This window comes from Rhineura floridana, chromosome 2 (assembly GCF_030035675.1).
Source record: "Rhineura floridana isolate rRhiFlo1 chromosome 2, rRhiFlo1.hap2, whole genome shotgun sequence".
Lineage (NCBI taxonomy): Eukaryota > Metazoa > Chordata > Lepidosauria > Squamata > Rhineuridae > Rhineura > Rhineura floridana.
This window is the reverse complement of record NC_084481.1, coordinates 210,168,824-210,188,610: the sequence shown is the minus strand read 5'-3', so window position 1 is coordinate 210,188,610 and position 19,787 is coordinate 210,168,824. Positions and strand designations below refer to the sequence as shown.

At 42.4% G+C, this 19,787-nt stretch overlaps 1 protein-coding gene across 2 annotated transcripts in view; it reads right to left on the bottom strand.

Moving 5' to 3' along the window:
- TUNAR (TCL1 upstream neural differentiation-associated RNA) overlaps window positions 1-19,787 on the bottom strand; it is an 83,258-nt gene that overhangs the window by 41,080 nt on the left and 22,391 nt on the right. The window contains exon 1 of one of the 2 annotated variants that reach the window (XM_061613266.1): window positions 1,942-1,992. The exons of the other annotated variant lie outside the window; for it this stretch is intronic. The gene's annotated coding sequence lies outside the window, so the exon portion shown is untranslated. Of the gene's footprint in view, window positions 1-1,941; window positions 1,993-19,787 lie in introns of those variants that run through there. 2 annotated transcript variants of the gene reach the window in all.

Sequence of the window (19,787 nt, the reverse complement as noted above, 5' to 3'; positions counted from 1 at the left end):
ACCCCTTGCTAGCTACATTTTCAATTTTAAAAAGCTTACAGTCTTTCAGAAGTTGCTGCAAAATTCCAGAAATAACCAGTTATGGGTGGGTATGTGGGTGGGGACTTTGTCCTCCAATAATGTGGACCTATCAGATCATTTTTGAAACCAGAACCAAAATGGCTTGCCCAACTTTCCTTTCACCCTTTGTTTTCTTTATGCTATGTAGATAAACAACTCAGTGGACAAATACTATGGGCACAATCCAACTGAAGTTGATTCAGTACCATTGATTTTAGTGGGAGAATTAAACATATTGTAATAGGATTGTGGTACTGTTCTGAATGATCTCTCAAGGATCAGTGACCCAGACTGTAAAAGATCCAAGATTTGCAAAATTATAGAAAATGGTTTGGTCAGATCTTGCCTGGGTATGCCCTTTGTCAGATGTGGGGAACCTTTGGCTTTCCAAATGCTGCTAAACCAAGGTCCCATCACTCCAAGGCACTGGATATGCTTTCTAGGGCTGATGGGAGTTGCCGTTCAGCAACACCTGGAGGGCCAAAGGTTCCCCACACCCATCCTATGTTAACTGATGGTTATCAACCCAGCTGTTAGTGCAGGGCCGAGGAACCTTTGGCCCTTCGGATGCTGCTGGACTACAACTGCTATCACTCTTGACCACTGGCCATACTGGCTGGGGCTGATGAGAGCTGGAGTTCAGCAACATCTGAAGGGCCAAAGGTCTTCACCCTGCAGTGGGAAGATGATTCATCTTTCTGTCTTCTACCTGGCCAAGGAAGGGAATGAGCTAAGCCAGGTGTGGGGAAACGCTGGCCCTCCAAATGTTGATCTACAACTCTCATCATTCCTGGCCATTGGCCATGCTTTTTGGGGCTGACAGGAGTTGTAGTTCAACAACATCTGGAGGGCCAAAGGCTCCCCATACCTGAGCTTAAGCCTTTCGTTTGGGAGGATCAAACTGAGTCAGGCTGAAAGAGAACCAGAAAGGTGATTTGCTCTCTGCAGGAATCCTGTGGCACCGGAGCCTCCTTCCTACAAGCCTATTGGAGGAGGAGGAACAGCTGGGATGTTAATGGACCTCCACCTTATGCTTAACTTGCATATGTGTAAATGAATGCAAATATTACAAAACACCACAAGCCTTTTGTGACCTTCTTCCAAAAGAAACTGAATCCTAGGTGAATGCTGCAATTCTGAAATTCTCATCACTCAGAAATGGGGTGCACCTACATAACAATATACCCCTACTTGTCCCGTTGAAGCTAATTGGATTATTTAAATAGAGTGTTAAACTTTGTCTGGATTGAGCCCTGTATCACTTCTTTGTTGTGTAGAAAGAAGGTATGGGGAAGACATTAGTTTGGTTTGCTACCTAATTTGCACTTCTTGAAGTGATTGAAGTGATTCAAGATGGCGGTGATATGAGAAGCTCCGTTCAACTCTCTATCCTCTGCCTCACATAAAGTTTGTATTAAAGTTCCTTAATTGGAACATTTTATTTACTATCTCCTCTCTGTTGAAGATATCTGGGAAATCCGAGCCCAAAAGCTGTGGGGGTATTTTTCTGCTTAAAAGAAGAGCTCTTTATCAGCGTCAGCTATAATCGGCTGCAGCTCCTCAACCTAAGATAAACGCAGTTAATGCAAAACAAACAAGAACGTAATTGGAACATGATAACACTCCAAATACCAAGACACAGCCTTTAATTATAAAATTCCCTTCAAAAGGAACGTGATTTGTGGCTCATCTGGAAAAAGGAGATAACCTTTTATTGCACTAAATCAGAATGGTAGTGACGAGAAGTCAATGGAAAACATCAGGAACATCCCTTTCCTCCCGGGTTTTGAAACAAAACCATAAACAAAATAAACAAAATACTCAGGAAAAGGGTAAAAGGGCAAAAAAAACCAAACCCTTAGCTTTGACGACCTCCCTTACCTTACCAGATCCTTACTATCTGCAGCAACCTTCAACAAACCTAATGACTCAGCAACACATTACTCAGTATCTAGCTTCCTCAAAATCCGTCTTAAAGAACACTTCTCCTGATCCTTCGCAGAACCATGACTGGTCCATCTCACATTATTCTTCTAAAGATCCGGTTGATTACAATATAACTGCTCCAACGGTTTTAACCCTCGCAGAAGAGATCACCATAGTGGAATCAAAACCCGTCCCAAAGAACACTTCTCCTGATCCTTTGCAGAATCATGATTGGTCCATCTCACATTTTTCCTTTAAAGATCCGGTTGATTACAAAATAGTTGCTCCAACAGCTTTAACCCTCGCAGAAGAGATTGCCATAGTGGAATCAAAATCTGGAAAGAGATCTGATTCATCGGATGAAACCACCCATTCTCGCAAAACACCATTGGATATTAGCATGGATGATCCTGAGCATTTTATACAGAACTCAGCTGAACTTTCACCATGCTTGCATAACGACCAACCCTTAAACACATCATCCCAGCTTCTGCGCAGAACAACGAAGCCATCTTGTCACGAAGGGACGAAGGTGGACTCACCCTCTGAGGAGGCCGAAGTCCCACCGCCTTGTAAGACCTCGGAGGTTCCAGCAGCACTTAAGGAAATTAGTCCTACTCTACTAGGCTGTCTTTTTATGATAGCCCTTGATTTAGACTCTATCAACTCCTTAATACTTGAATCCAACCGCCTGCTAACCTCGTTGGTTAACCTACGTTTCAATCACGAACACGTTCATCCAGACGCTCATCTACCAATCACTCCCTCTGTTTCTCTTCATAGCAAACAAGGGAAATTGGGAAACAATAAGCACAGAGCAAAACCCAGGAAATTAAAACGACGCCACTGTCTACCGCCACTACCTAAGAAAAAGAAATCTGGCAACGTGAAGAACTACAAACATTCACCCGGGAGAAAAATGAACTTTAATAAGTTATTTGCCCTCTTGGAGGGTAGTGCAACCACAAGGTCTATTGGGAAAACAAAGGAGTACCCCCCAAGGAAAAAAAATGCGAAGCCTCCACTCCACCGCATCAATGTGCCATTGAACAATTCTAAGAAAGTGCCTAATGTAGATACCATCTCTTCTGAACAACATAATTGCCCGTTGACTGAACATTTCACCCCAACTCTGGACGCTTTTGATTTATCACTTTCCTTTCAGAAGCAGGCAAACACATTTACTGATTTCCCGCAAAACCCGTGGGCTGAAGCACTCTCAAAGCCCAAAAGGATCCCCATTAATAAGGTTAATCAATGGAACTTAGTTTTGAACCCTTCCCATCTAATATTTGAAAACTACCCGAAACCGCCTGGATTACTTTCTCAATCAGAACGGATTCAACATTTTTGCAATTTATTTAGAGCAAAACTGTCTTTATCTATAACAGATATATTTAATGTTAAATATTTATTCTACAACGGCTATAAGGCACGTGCATTAATTCAATTTTCTTCCTGTAACATACCCCGCAAATTTCTGTCTATCAGACCATTATTAGCTGACCAGGGAATAACCCTCCATAGATATTTTGAAAATAGAATAGCTCCTAAACCTTTAATTAGTATTCTCTCTAATCCCAGATCCCACATTTCCTCACTGCTTAACCCCTCGACTCACGAACCCCTAGTTCCCCTTATTTCTGTTTCCCCCCCAATGGCACAGATCTCTAAAGGTCTTTCGCTATTAAACCTACCTCTTCCCCCGCAGGCCCCTCTGAACTTATTTACTCCAGAAGAGCTACTGCTCATAGAAACCTATAGCTCCCTACCGGTCTCCAACCAGAAAGAGATATTAGACCGCTTAGAACAATTGAAAATCTATCTTATCTCACTCAAGAAAAGTAGTCCACCTCCTTTACCATCACCGAACTTCATCCCCTCCACCATTAAGGAGCCACAAATTAAAACTCTAGATTTTGGACAAGCTCCTAATACCAGCACCCCTGGGGAACCAAAGATTAATTTGGAGACCGCTTTCCTTCCTTTTCAGCCCCCTCATCAACAGATTGAGCAGAGGACTTTGCATGAATTCCCTCCTATCCTACCTTCAGAAGGCCTTACTCCCAAAAATTTCTCCTCCTATGAGCTAGCTAAATGGGCAAAAATTGACTCCCCTGGGTTTTGGACAAAAATGTGATTCCTGGACCCAGAGGAAAGAGGGTCTCCCCCCCTGATCCCCACGATGAACAATCTCGACCCACAAGTACAACCCCCACCAGGACCATCAAGGAAAAATGGCTGTGTTGTACAGCCCATTTTCTTTAATGAAATCATCTCTATATGACCCATAACTATTTTGTCCTGGAACATCAGTGGTTGGGAGAATAAATGCTTCGACATTGATTTTAAAGAATATCTAAATAAATAAATCTGCCTGCAGGAAACCTGGATTACTTCCCCAGACAAAATGATCCTACCAGATTACGTACCCTTTTCAATCTCGGCGACCAAGAATACTAAGCAAGGCCGCCCTAGTGGGGGCCTCACAACTTTTGTCACTAGTTCCTTGGCAGTGACAACTGCTCAGCTTCCACTAATACTTCCAACCTTTATGCTGGCCCTTAGGATAAAGGGCATAAGCGGCGGCCCCGTGATTTGCATTAACATTTATCTACCTCCTCTGCATGACTTTACTGATCTGTGGGTTAGGATGGATGAAGCCCTCTCTCATATAGAGACTCAGTACCCATATGACAGAATCATTTTATGTGGGGACTTCAACGCCAGAATAGGCAACTCCTGGCAGCTTAATATCAACTCCTCTAATCAAGCCCCCCTCATTCAAAACCTGCCCTCCCATAATTCAATACAAGACCTAAAGTCAAACAAGCAAGGCTCCTTACTAATTGAACTCGTATCAGCACACCTTCTGGAAATACTAAATGGCTCTATATATGACCAATCCTCGGGCTCCTTCACCTATTGGACACCACGTGGCTCTAGTGTGATTGACTATATACTGGTCTCTCAGCTGATGCTAAAAGATATTATAGACTTTAAAGTCAACATAAGGACTGAGAGCGACCACTTCCCGCTCTCACTCAGACTTAAGGCTCCTAAGAGTAGCCCGATATACCCTCTATCTATAAAGCCAGCTGCCCCTGAAAAAAGAGTCTTTTGGTCAGACAGGAGGTGCAAATCAGTCGCTCATCTACTGGAGAATGACACATTTCAATTAATACGGTATGAGGTTTTGAACGAAATTCAAGACCCTTTATTGGCATTTCAATCCGTTCTATCTTTACTCAGGCCTTATATGATCAATAAAAATAACACTCCTTCCAGTAAATTCCAACCGAGCCAATGGTTCGATCAAGACTGTAGAGAGGCCAAAAAAATTCTAAAAAAATCTCTCCAGTGGTCAATCAAGTTCCCGTCCCCCCAATCTCTTATGGCCTTCAAATTAAAGAAGGCCTCTTACAGAGCCTTTTTGAAGGGAAAAAAACTAGACTTTGCTGAATCTCGTTGGAATCTTTTAATAAAGTCGATAAATGAGAACCAAGAACGCCAGTTCTGGACTTTAGTAAAGTCGGGACAAGGGCTGAGCAATATTCTTAAGCCCGACATAATTTCGATTTCAACTTGGCAAGCTCACTTTCAAAACCTCTATTCCTCAATCTCGTCTCCACACAATATTCTCCCAATGTCAGAAATCAAGAATTTGCCGCCATGGCCCCCAGTTTCAATCCAAGAAATAAAATCACTGATCGACTCATTAAAAAATGGAAAAGCCCCGGGTGAAGATTTTCTCTTACCAGAGGTCATTAAACAATTCTCCGACTGGTGGGCCCCATTTTTGGCCCGCTTATTTACTAAAATAAATGACACTGGTGCAATCCCCGAGGGCTGGAGATGTAACATCATCATCCCTATTTATAAAAAGGGTGATCCCTCTAACCCTGCCAACTTCCGGCCAATCAGCCTGCTGAACGTAGTTTCTAAACTCTACGCCAAATTTCTTTTAATTAAATTAGAAGACTGGGCTCTGACACAACAGATCATTCACCCAGAGCAGGTAGGCTTCTGTAAAGGCTCCTCCCCGATCGATCACTGCCTAACTCTCCATTTTTTGGCAAAACAGTCCATCGCCGGTCCCACCCGACATTTATACGCAGCATTTGTTGACCTGGCCGCAGCGTTCGATTCGATTGACAGGAACGCTCTGTGGCACAAGCTGTACAAACTGAACATTGACCCCCGCCTTCTATATTTAATTCGTATTCTATATGTCAATATAGAATACTGGCACTGGTAAGAATTCCCTTTTCTGGAGCCCTCACCAACCCGATCGAGGTAGAGAGAGGTGTTAAGCAAGGTTGCTTGTTAGCCCCCCTGCTTTTTAACCTGTTTTTAAATGATATTATCCCTTTCTTATCAGGACCTCAATTTTTTTCCCCCTCTATTGGCCAAAGGAAAGTCTCAACACTTCTTTACGCCGATGACATGGTCCTCCTTTCCTTAGTCCCTATCAGACTTAGAAAGTTATTGAGATCTCTACAGACCTATTGTTCAAAGGAAAACTTGAACATAAACTACGCTAAAACCAAAGTTTTAGTATTTGGGAAGAAATTCCAAGGCCATCGTTGGCATATAGCTGAACATCAGCTAGAGCAACCTCGTGAATTCAAATATCTAGGAATTTACTTTTCGGACACCCTCTCTTGGCAATACCATCGACAATATATTAAACTGCTCGCGTCTAAGACAGCAGGGTCAATACTAAAAATTTTTCGCACTATGGGTGGCAATCAGATCCACCCAGCATTAAAAATTTATAACGCCAAGGTGATCCCACAGATCTTATATGGAGCCTCAGTATGGGGTTGGGATAACCACATTGTTAAAGCCCTAGAAACTATACAAAACAGTTTTCTCAGGCACTTACTATCTCTCCCGATGGGTACCTCAGCAGCAATGATACGAGCTGAGACTGGCTCCCCTCCCCTTATAGCACATATACATTTCACTCTTTTGAAGTTTCTAAGATCTACTAAAGAGCCTCAGTCTAGGGCATTACTTCAGTTGTGCCTTAAACACTCTTTTGCTTTTGCCCTATGGGGCTCTAAGCTAAATAACTTGTTATCTACATACGATCTCTCAGCATTGGAGTTTAACTCAGACCTAAACAACAAATCTTTACGTGAACGTATATTTCTTTACTCCCTGAAATTAGATATGCTAACTCTTACCAACTCAAAGGTTTCTCCTTGGTTCTGGCGTTTTAAATTCGTCCCTCAATGTGCTACGTACCTCACACAACCTATACCCTCTGCTCTTAGACAGGCTTTTACAGCCTTACGCTTTTTTTCCCTACCAAATGCTGATAGGGAAGGTCGATTAGCTGGTGTCCCTAAGGATCAAAGGATTTGCTTCTGTGGTTCTCCAACACTGGAGGACCTCCCTCATGTATTGCTCTATTGCCCAATATATATCCAACCAAGATCTAGATTCCTTAAGAAATGGCTAGACATTCCCTGGCTTATCTCACCTGATGAAAAAATTGTTTTCTTAATGGCTGACCATATCCGAGAAGTAACCCATAATGTATCCCTTTTTATAATAGCAGCCAGAAAACTTCGGGCAAATCACATCGCCTCAACAAATATCATCTAGGCACGTTTTTAATTCCCCTTGTTTGATTATAAATTATTGTATTTATATCATGTTTGTATTGTATTTTTACTGTATTACTTGCGTTGGCCTCCGGCCCTGCAATTCAACTTAATAAACTTAAACTTAAACTTCTTGAAGTGATACCTGAACTGAAACATAGCTATTCTTTGAATTCACACTTCTCTGAATGTTACAATTCAGTTCTCCAACCACAAAAATATGCAAAAAAGCATGTATTGAGGGAACGTGCACACATAAATTCTGATACTAGTGAAATCAATGTACAAAAAGTGCATTATATTAGAAGAAATTGCTTGAAAAAGTGCATATATTAGGCAAAATGTGCACACAACATTCATATAAAGTGAGATGCACACAAATCTGCATACAAATTTTCATAAGGACTTTTTTAAAAAATTGCAAATTGATGTGGAAACGGGGATAACTGAATTTAAGACTGGGAGAAAAATCAGAAACCGAGAGAAACCAAATACACAGATCTGTCTATCTAATAGAACACCAAGCATTCTTGTGAACATTTTCATCATAAAAAGGGGGCATTGGGCCCCATGTTCCCCAAATAATGACTCTCCCAAGGATGCCTTTTTGTTCCTGCTTGTTGCCCCTCCAGGCACCCCGTTGGCACCTTTTTTGTTTTCCACTTAGGTGTCTTCCTCCTCGCAATGTGATCCCAGCCAATTGAGGATCATGTTGTGAACATGATTACATGTAATGCCAAGTAGCCAATCAGATTTGGTATCATGACATCACCGCTAAGGGGAATGTACAGCTAATTAAGAGGGAGGGTAGTGCTTGCTGTATCACATGCTGTCATGCTGGATAGGTATGTGGGTCGGTGGGAAAGGAATTATGTTAGGCAGGGAAACAAGAGCAGTGGGACTGCTACAGTGGTCACTGCTATCTCCTCCTAAGTAAGAAGGATGAAACTTCATCATCTGGTTTATAGAACCCTCAAAATCACCAAAAGTGGGGGTCCTTTACAGTTCTTGCAAACAGGCTTGTGAAGTCTGAAAGTCTGTTTCAGCCCTACTCTGTACACACCTCATTCTCTCTCTCTCTCACACACACACACAAACTGTGCATTGCTGGCATTTGCAGTCTAGTCAGCCCTGCAACTTCTTGAATTCCAGAAGGCTGGGACCAGAAAGTCCTTAAACATCAAGCAAAACCTGAAAGGCTGAAATCAGATGGAATGAAATCATGTCCCTATTAAAGTCACTGGCAAGGTTGCCTTGGATTTAAATGGGGTCCAAACCTAAACTGCACAGCCTGCCACAATACTGGGTTTTTTTAAGAAGTACATTCCACTGAGCTCAAAATAGGATGGCAGCCTTAAAGTGACTGATAAATGCAGCAGAAAATTATTTAATTGAGGAACCATTAATTGAGAAACCGTTCTGTAGATTTGAAAACGTAATCGAAGCTGTGTAACTTGAACATCCCCTTCATTTTCTCTGTATGTCTCATATATGTCAACATATATCTCAATGCCTGCTTGCTTATTTATACACACACACATAAAGTAACACCTTTTCCTCTCCCTTTCTAAATGGTTCATTAAATGAATGAATTCAATGTCTTCCAAGCCAGGATGGGGGAAAAAAGGGATGGTATCTTTTTCCCTCCATGTTGAGTGCCACGTCTTCTCAGGAGTGCTCTGTAGGGGCCTGTATGCTAGCAGTGGGTGGAGTCAGAGCTTAAAGTGGGTGGAGCCACCTCCTTTTCTCTTTCTCCCACTCCCTTCTTTCTCTCTTTATCCCTTCCTCTCCACCCAGTGAGTTTCTGTGAGAGCAACAGACAGTTCTTGCCAAAGGTCTGAGCTGATTGCTCTGCAGAGTAAGTAGCAGACAGCACATGTGGAGTCACAGAACTACCCTTCCAACACTGGAATTGCTGTTGCTTACGTGGATGGGATTGGGGTGGGGCTGACTAGAGATGGGGGAGAAATTCAATTCAGTCTGCATTTAAAGCCAAATCTATCACATTTTCACTTTCTGAAACAATATGCCAACTGAAGCACAGCTATCCCTTGAAATTTGCACGTATCTGAATTTGGTGATGCAATTCACTAACCAAACCATGTTTATAAGAATGCATATATTATGAATGTGCAGACCTTCTGCCTGCAGGAAGAGGAACATTACGCTGCCAGGGAGGGAGAGCCCCTTGTCATCTGCTGCTGCTGTGCTGCTTCCCCTGGCGGTCACCACCACCACCCTTCCTGCTGGACTGCTGCTATTAACAGCTGCCATGCCCTGCAGGACCAGGTCCCAGGTACTCAGCCAGCTGTGGCTAACCTTTTCCACCTGTCCCTCCTTGAAGGGATATATAGGCTGGCTGGCTGAGAGGCCTGGGAGACCTTCTGCCTGCAGGAAGAGGAACATTGCGCTGCCAGGGAGGGAGAGCCCTTGTCATCTGCTGCTGCTGTGCTGCTTCCCCTGGCGGTCACCACCACCACCCTTCCTGCTGGACTGCTGCTATTGTATTCTATTGTATTTTAATGCTATTTAATTACTTGTTCTGTTGAGTTTGCTATTTATTTCTATGTTTTTGTATTTTATGCTGTTTTACTCTTATGTACACTGCCCAGAGAGCCTTTTGGCTTTGGGCGGTATAGAAATTAAATTAAATATATATATATATATATATATATATTAGTGAAAATAACATAAAATGCATTATGTTAGGAGAAACTGCTTGCAAAAAATGTGTACATCAGTCAAAACTGCATACAAAATGTGTTTATTAAGAGAAATCACTAAAATGCTGAAGAATTTTCATGAGGATTTTAAAAAAAACACTTCACAAATTGCTGCAAAATGTGGAGAACTGAATTTAAGATTTGGAAAGTGATAACCTGAGAGAACCAAAATGGACATATCTTTCGATCCCTAGGCTGGGCCAATTCAGTGGCCTCATGTGCGCAACTGCACAACCCTGACATCATCACAGTCCCCTTCAGGTAATGAGCAGCAACATCAGTGCTGGAAGAGAGGCTCCAGGGTATCTCAAATGTGCCACTACTGATCTCCCCCCCATTCCATTTCTTTTTCAGCTTTCCCCCCCTTTTATCCTCCCATTCTTCTGTTGTCCAGGATCCCTTAACTTGCATTAGATTTAGTCAAGGGCCACAAGTTTCTCATCCTTTTTTGTAGAGTAATTGGGTTTCAAATGGTGGGTAGGGGTAGTTATCAACTGATTTAAATACCTTTTTGTTGCATAGGCTGCAATCCTGTTCTCACTTACGTGGCAGTAATGCCCAAATAACTTAGTGGAACGTACTTCTGGTTAGACATGTCTAGGGTTACACTGTTGCTCACCTGACTTTTAACTGATTAATTGATTGATTACATTTAAGTAATTTTCCTCTACTTAGATCACTTTTGTGAGATAGCAAAGGAACTTTGAAACTGCTTATTAATTTAATCAACAGAAGCTGCTATTTATTGTTTGGATGAAAGATTATCTTTAGTATTTTTGTCTTGAGCTATGACAGTGAACACACCAGAATCAAAACAGCTTCATGAACAAATTGCTGTGCTCTTAATTCTGTTTCACCAATAACGGTTTCCCCTTACACTGACCCCCACTAATTAAGGCTGCAACCCAATCACCAAGCAGTTAAGGGTGAACCCCTCTGTACACTTATCAGAGTTAGCCCCACTGAATTTAATGAGACTTAATTCTAAGTAAATATGCATAGAATGGGGTTGGACAACTGCAATCTTAAGCATACTTACTGAGTAAATCCCATTGAACTCAGTGGGTCTTTGTGAGTAAATATGCTTACTGTTCTGCACTCCTTCAGATGATTAATTGACCCACTAAAATGATTAAAGGTATGTGTGTACAAACAACACACAGCTTCCTTCTTAAGCGCTCTATTTGCACTTTGAATTTCACCAGACCTTGCATTGGCAAAGTTTTCTCTGGACTTTGTTCGTAATTATGTAATGAGGGATGACTGCGTTTTTTTTAAACAAGTACTTATCTTGTTTCCCTTTCTCAAAGAATGCATGCTCTATAGATTTTTCTCTATCTGCGCCTGAAACAAAGATCAATGCAAAGAAATAATTTAAATACACAAACAACTTTGTGCTGTAGCAAAATTATATAAGACTTGTAATTGACCAGTTGACTTTTTATGAATTGGTGAGTAGAAATTGTTCTGCACTGACAGACCAGTAGCAAGTTAAAACTGAAGATGGACTAGGAAGGGACAACCCCACTATGGGATGGGCCTAAGTCTGTTTCATCCTGTTTCTGTGTAGATTTTGAAGTGAAAAGCCTTACACATATCTTAAGGTGGTCTGAGGGCTTCAGCATGGCCTCTGTTCCTTGAAAAGACATTTCTTTTTTAAACTTTTAAAAGCAGGTAAGCCAGTTGCCCATAGTCTGGAGTGGCTAATGCAAAGGCCTCCTTGTCCCCATGAGCTCTGAATGCAATGCAGCAAGTCCCCCTGGGATCTATGGGACTTGATGATGTTCTGTTGCTCTCAGATGGCATCATATGGGGGAAAAGCATGACAGCCCCCAGTGTTTACATGTGGGCAGTTTACACTGGGGCAAACCTGTCTTTTTCCCCCAGCACAATTCTCCCTGAGAGTGAAGAAATGTCATCAAGACCCATTCCTCTTTGGGGGACTTGCTGTATTGCATTCAAGGTGCATGGTGGCAAGTAGCCCTGCATACTAGCCACTACAGGCTGAGTGCGCCTGGATGGCCTGTTTTTAAAAGTTGAAAAGGAAGAAAGAACTTTTAAAGGAATAGAGGCAGCACTGCAGTCCTCAGACCACTACGTAAAGGGACTTGTAGGACTCCATATTCTGAAGTGGACCCATGATCTGATCTGGATCGTGTTCCATCTGGTTCAAATGCTTTGGATACTAAGTTTGGAGGATTCCCCCCCTCCAGTCCCTAAGATAGGCAGGGATGTACGCAGCCAAAGAGCTACTGTGCTGTGATTCTGGTACAGCTGTGCTTTCTCTCTCAAACGTAGTTGAACTACAGAATTGGCTCCCGCAATGGGCAGTAATGGCTACCAACTTGGATGGCTTTAAAAGAGGATTACGCATATTCATTGAGGATAAGGCTATGAATAGCTGCTAGCCATGATGGCGATGCTCTGCCTTCATAGTCAGAGGCAGGATGCTTCTGAATATCAGTTGCTAGAAACCGCAGGAGGGGAGAATGCTCTTTACATTCAGGTCCTGCTTGTGGGCTTCCCATGGGCATCTGGATGACCAATGTGAGAACAGGTTAATGGGCTAGATGGGCCACTGGCCTAATACAGCAGCTCTTCTTATATGCTTAAATTCTTATGTTAATCTGTGGTGAGATGCACACACATAAAGAATTACTGAATATTGCTTGTTACAGACCTCTCTGTGGCTTTCCCACCAAGTAGGCGCTCTCCAGATGTTGTTGAACCAAAACTCCCATCATCTCTGGTCATTGCTTGCTGGGGCTGATGGGAGATGTATTTCAGCAACATCTGGAGGGTCAAAGGTTCCCCACACCTGTTATAAGTCAATCATCTGCCCACAATAAACTACACAAATGACACATGAAGGAGCTTGTGCCTTATTCCTCATAAGGCTCAGCAGAAATCCCACTCCAATTTCCCCAAAATATTATCTGACTGTGAAAATGGTGATGGGCCATTTTTCTGTTCCTTTCTTTGGAGCAGTGAGAGGAGATTTCTCAAAACATTTGGTACCATGCTGGGTCCCACCAGGAAGTATGTGTGGTGGACAGCTGTGGAAAGAACCTTGTGCTGCTTCCCACTGGCCACACTCCCCAGAATGCCTTGGGACAACTTGATGGGACATATGATGTTGCTCCTAAGGCATTCCAGGAAATGCAGCTGGTGAGAAGCTGCCGAAAGAGCCTTGAGCCGCTGTGAGTGATGTGAGGCTTTAAAAAAAAAAGTTTAAAAGGACTTTTGTCAATTGCCAAGTGGCAAACTGCTCCCAAAAATTTCAGAGAAATTTCTCTTCTCCTCTCATGTGATCTTATTGGAGCAGTGTAGAATTGGCAGCACCAGTGTCAGTGGGGCAGGGAATCCACTCTGGGTTTTGGGTTCAAAATCTGCTCAGAACTTTCAAGGAGCTGTCCAAGGTACTGAACCTATTTTGGGTACAGGTCTCAGCGCCTTGAACAGGTCCTTGAAAGTTCAGGCTCAAACCCGGAGCAGATTCAATGCCCTGCTGACATTGGAGCCATGAGGCTCCACAGGATTGGAGGGTTTCATTTCACCCCTACCTATCCAACAAATGTTTGAAAAGGAAATGTCAGCATTCCTCGAGTCGGAGGAACAAAGAGAACAAACATGTTTTTCGTACATAAAGTGCAACCCTATACATGTCTGCTCAGAAGAAAGTGTGTATAGGATTGCAAACCAGCAAGATCAGGCCAGGGCTGGTGCAAAAGCAGTTAAATGTATGTTTGAACTCTTACATATCCAGCTTATATTTTCATGTGTTGTATCTGGCAAGAACAATGTATTCAATTAAACCGTCTTCTAACAATTTCATATCTAGTTAAACCAGCTGAAAAACAATGCTCTCCATCATTTAAATTGTCTGCTGCTGTTTTACATTGAGTAGGATTTGCCAGTCACACAGGTAGAGACTTCAAAGCACAATTTATCTTCATGGGCATATTTCTATAGAATTATATCTCCCCCTAAAGGTTGGTATCTTAATGAAAGCTGTCCCTTTGGTGGATAAAATGTTTTATTGATAGTATAAGAATGATCCACTGAACTTCCTTCATTTTCTGATTTATTTTGGGGAACTTTTCCCACCTACCTTCCCTAACATTTTTTCCTTCTTTATATAAATTTGAGGGATTACTTCCAATAGAAGAGTTACAATGTCCTTATTTAAAGGCATCAATTACCTGCCCATGTCATATCTTCCCAGTTTGTGCACAAATAACACTATTAATATTCTGCATCAATTTCACATAATAAATAGCTTTTCTTTGATATTTCTCGGCAGGATAGTTTTCCATTACCACACTGGATTTATTTATGGATATTCTCAAATATCTGCATAAACACACAATGAATACCCAACTACATAAGTTATAAACACACACACACACACACACACACACACACACACACACACACATGCTGATCTAGATTTGTCTCTTGGGATTTTCAAAATCTAACATAAACCCTAAAGCTGCAATCCTAACACCAGTTACCCGCGAGTAAGCCTCATTAAATGCAATGGAATTTCCTTCTGAGCAGACATAGTTAGGATTGCATAAGCCATTTACACTTAGTCCCTAAGCCATTTATACAATCACCGCAAAAAGTAAATAAATAGTTTTTAGAGAATAAGACTGTGCTTTTTCAATTTTGTATTTTAATAGAATTTTCATGTTCTTTTTCTGTTCTTTTTTAACAACTACAAGAAAATCTCCAAATGTTACTCCTGGTTGTTCTCCTCCCCTTCTTCTTTGCTTCCACCAGCATTTATTTCTTTGTCTTTATTGGGGTTAGGGTAACTTGTCACCTTTAGAAATGTAAAAGTGTGATCAAAACACTTTACAAATGTCAATAAAAAGATAAAATCAATGTTAAAGAATATCAGTAAGCATGCCTGTAAAATCTTAGGTGCTTGCCTAAATATGTATAGTTTTAAAAGGTCACAATTCATCAGTAAATGATGACAATCATATTGGCAGATTGATGGCATCAAACCCTTTATTTCTACAGCAGAAAGAACTGCAGCACCTCCCCATGTATTTCTTCTACACCAGGAGTGGCTCACTTTTAGCCCTCCAGATGTTGCTGGACTACAGCTCCCATCACCCTTGTCTTTGGCCATACTAGCTGGGACTGAACAGAACTGAAGTCCAACAAGATCTTGAGGACCACAGCTAAACCAACCCTGCTGTACACATATCGTTAGACGGGTTCTGCATTAAGGAGACCGAGGTTGTCACAGGTATCATGAGACACAACACTCCCACCACACCTTTTGAAAATGCTATCTTTTGGGCGAATTTAACTGAATCTTCCAGAAACTGCTGACTAATTAGGGTGCAACAATGTACCACAAAAGAATGCACCCCAATAATTCCCTTTCTCTTTCTTCTCTTCCCCCAAAAGTAACAATTAAATTGACATTTGACAATTCAAATTCTTCAGAGCCATTTCTAAACTTTTGGTTTTAAGCTCTCTACAAGTCACTACTGATCTGCAAAACTCTGTACTGGTAAGTTTAGAATGCATAACTAATCCAGAATCAGGGTGAAATACAGACCTGCTTCTGGAACCTAGTAGCAAAACTCAGACCTTAATATATGGACAGTGCATGGAAAGCCTGAGTGATTTCAAGATTCCTGTTCCTCACATTTCCCTATAATACTAGAAGTGGAATTTGCACGTCTGCCATTGTGATGAGTTTCATAAGCTGCCCCCCGTTCAAGATGGGGTGGCCACTTACCCATCACCAAAAAGGATGCATCACCCAAAAAGAGTTCAAAAGAGGGCACAGATTTGCATATTATTTGCATGTGCTTTATTACATATATATAGATGCAAATTTAAAGATAATTACTAAAAATAATTCCCCTTGGGGGGGGAACCATAACTCACTGGTAGTGCATTCAGAAGGAGCCAGGTTCAATCTTTGGCATCTTGAGATAGGGCTGGGAAGGTTCCTTGTCTGAAACCCTAGACAGCTGCTGTTAGTCAGTGCAGACTGTACTGAGCTAGATAGGTCTGACTACCTAGGTTCCTACTATAGTGTATACAGAAATACAAAACATCTCACCATAGTAGGGATGACCAGGTGACCTGTGTGCCTGCTCAAGTTTTCTGTCTTGGGTATTACCCTGGCTGGGATAGGGAAGGTTGACTCTCAGACATGAAATATTAAGACAGAAGCCATGGATGGCAGGCATGTTCTAAATTCCTAAATGACTTAGGCCCCAAATATGTGAAAGACGACCTACATCCCTACAGACCCTCTTGGGTGCTGAGATTGGCAAAGGGGCCTCTTGGTAGTTCCACCACCCTCAAATGCTTGGGGTGGTGGTGGCCTGAGATAGGGGGTTATCTGTGGCAGCCACTAAGTGGAATTCCTTCCCCACAGAGATACTTCTTGCAGTGTCACTGGGCAGCTTTCATCATATGCTGAAGATATACTACTTCATCCTGGGTTGTAATATATATAACCCTCGCTAGTTGTAGAATGTAATTTGTTTTAAACTGTTTGCAATAATGTGTTTTATATTATTGTGACCTGCCCTGGGATCTCCAGGTGAAAGGTTTGTTGTTGTTGTTATGTGCCTCCAAGTCGACCAAACTCAGAGGAAGGCAATGGTAAACCACCTCTGAATATCTCTTACCACGAAAACCCTATGAACAGGTGAAAGGTAGGCAACAACAACAACAACAACAACAACATCTCCTAGTTTGTCTCAAGATTTTAATTTAATTTCTCTCCCACCTTTTCAAGGCTGGTGTGCAAGGAGAGAGAAACTCCATCCAGCCCCTCCACTCTTACTTATCAGCAGGGCGCTTTTTTTTTATGACTCTACTCACCAGTATGGAGTACCAGCACCTCTTTTTTGGCTGCCCATGGCAACCATTTTGTGATTGCACCCACAGCACTTTTATCAAGGCATGAGAACCAGCACCTCATTTTTTTTAAAACTACTTATCAGCACTGCTTATATGCTGACCCCTCATACTGATTCAGGACTTTGGAGAATGTCTCTTCTAACTTACATATTTCTTCTCAGTCTTACTCTATGAAAAAATATGAATTATTAAAATATGAGCTTCTATTGAACTATATTTATTGATGTCTCTGGACGGGCAATTAATGGTAAACTTTGCCATTTGAAAAGAAGTTCCTTGCTAAATAATGCATTTATAGAGCTTAAAATACTTAGATATCCATTATTGACCTAGTTGCTTGCTGTAATTACCCAGTAAAGGATGATTACATGAGCAAAATAATGTTTTTAGAGTGCCTTTGTTTAGAAGAGAGAAGCAGGAATTATGCCCCAAGCTTAAGGACTCCGCTGCCATGACAATGAAAGAATCCAACTTGATAAAACCTTTACTCACATGAGTTGTTTTTATTCACATTAGCCTCCCCTGGAATGGGTGACGTAAGTCAAACGTTAACAATAGGAAATGCTAAAACCATCCTATCAGAAGGTTCATTCTATACCATGTTGGAATCAGCCCTTTTGTGTGGGAGCACCTACCCTTTGGAACTCTCTTCTGTTGCCCTTCCAGCCCCTCATGAGGACATTCCTCTCTCAATAACCCTTCTAAGTTGGAGTTTTTATCCCAACTGGTATCTGTATTGGATTTGAACTGATTTTATACATGTGGTGGTGTTGTTGTTTTAAATTGTGTGTGTATATTAATATTTTATATATGCAAATATTTTAATTGTTTTATATATGCAATTGTTCAATAGGCTGAGGCTGATCGGGCACATGTAAAACATCATAACCATGCCTACTGTGCGGTGGTGAGGGTGGTAAAGAAGGCCCACTTCTCTGACACCATCACATCTTCAAGTAGCTGTCCAGTGGAGCTTTTCCATATTATCAGGGGTCTGTCGACATCAACCCGAGGAAATGGCATTTTAGACCCTTTGGAGTCCTGCTGTGAATTGTTTGCAAGACAAGGGAGGGTAAAGTTGCTCACCTCTGTAGCAATCTTGATGCCTCATCCACGTCTACTCTAGTCCCCCATGAGGTGTTCAGTGCAATATCTGCTGCAACTTCTTGGGAATGTTTTCAGTAGATGCAGCCTGATTACCTGGACAAGGTGCTTACGACGATGCGGCCAGCAATGTGTCATCTCGCCGCTTGCCCTTCTTGGCTTATTAAAGCTTGCCAAGGGGGGTTGACCAAGTGGATCCAGGGTGTGGTCAATGCATCATTATGGGAGGGAGTGGTTCCAGCCACCCTGAAAGAGGTGGTGATCCGACTGCTCCTGAAGAAGCCCACCCTGGTTTGTGACAACTACCGCCCTTATGGAAGGTGATTGAGAGGGTTGTGGAGCAGCAACTGCAGTACTCTTGCATGAAACAGATTATCTTGATCCATTCCAGTCTGGGTTCAGGCCTGGTTATGGAACTGGCCTTGGTCACCCTGATGGATGACCTTTTTTGAGAGAAGGACAGGGGGAGTGTGACTCTTTTATTCTTACCTGATCTCTCAGCAGCTTTTGATACCATTGACCATGGCCTTCTGGGCCAACTTGATGAGATGGGTATTGGAGGCACTGTTTTACAGTGGTTCTGATCCTATCTCCAGGGTCATTTTCAGAGAATAGCATTGGGCAATTGTGTTTCAGCCCCCTGGCTCGCGCCACCTGTGGGAACTGGCTAGAGTTCAGACTCACTGCCCTCCCCAAGGTCCCGAGCAGACTCAACAACTCCTGGGCCTTCTGCACCTTCTGGCAGCTGAGGCGCCTGAAACTCATGCTTCTCCCCTCCCTGCTCCTTCAGGGAGAGCCAAGGCTCAACAGGCACTGTGGTGGGCTGGTTGAGGGCCAATAAACTGACTCTCAGTCCTAGCAAGACGGAGACGCTGTGGGTTGGTGGTTCCTGAGTTTGGATAATTGGTCAGTTGCCTGCTTTGGATGGGGTCCTACTCCCTCTGAAAGAGCAGGTCTGTAGTCTGGGGGTGCTCCTGGATCCATCTTTGTCACTAGAGGTCCAGGTGAACTCCATGGCTAGGAGTGCCTTTCATCAGCTTCTGATGGTAAGACAGCTGTGGCTGTTTCTGGACTGGAGAGGTTGACCACTGTTGTCCATGCACTGGTAACCTCCAGATTGGATGTATTCTATGCGAGGCTACCGTTGAGGTTGGTCTGGAAGCTGCAGCTGTTGCGAAATGTGGCAGCAAGACTGCTCATTAGAGCAGGTTATCACCAATATATCACTCCGCTACTGAAATAATTGCACTGGCTACCAGAGCTTGGAAAAGTTACTTTTTAAAACTACAACTCCCATCAGCCCCAGCCAGCATGGCCACTGGATTGGGCTGATGGGAGTTGTAGTTCAAAAAAGTAACTTTTCCAAGCTCTGCTGGCTACCTATTAGCTACCAGGCAAAGTTCAAGGTTCTAGTTTTGGTGTATAAAGCCCTATATAGCATGGGACCAGGATA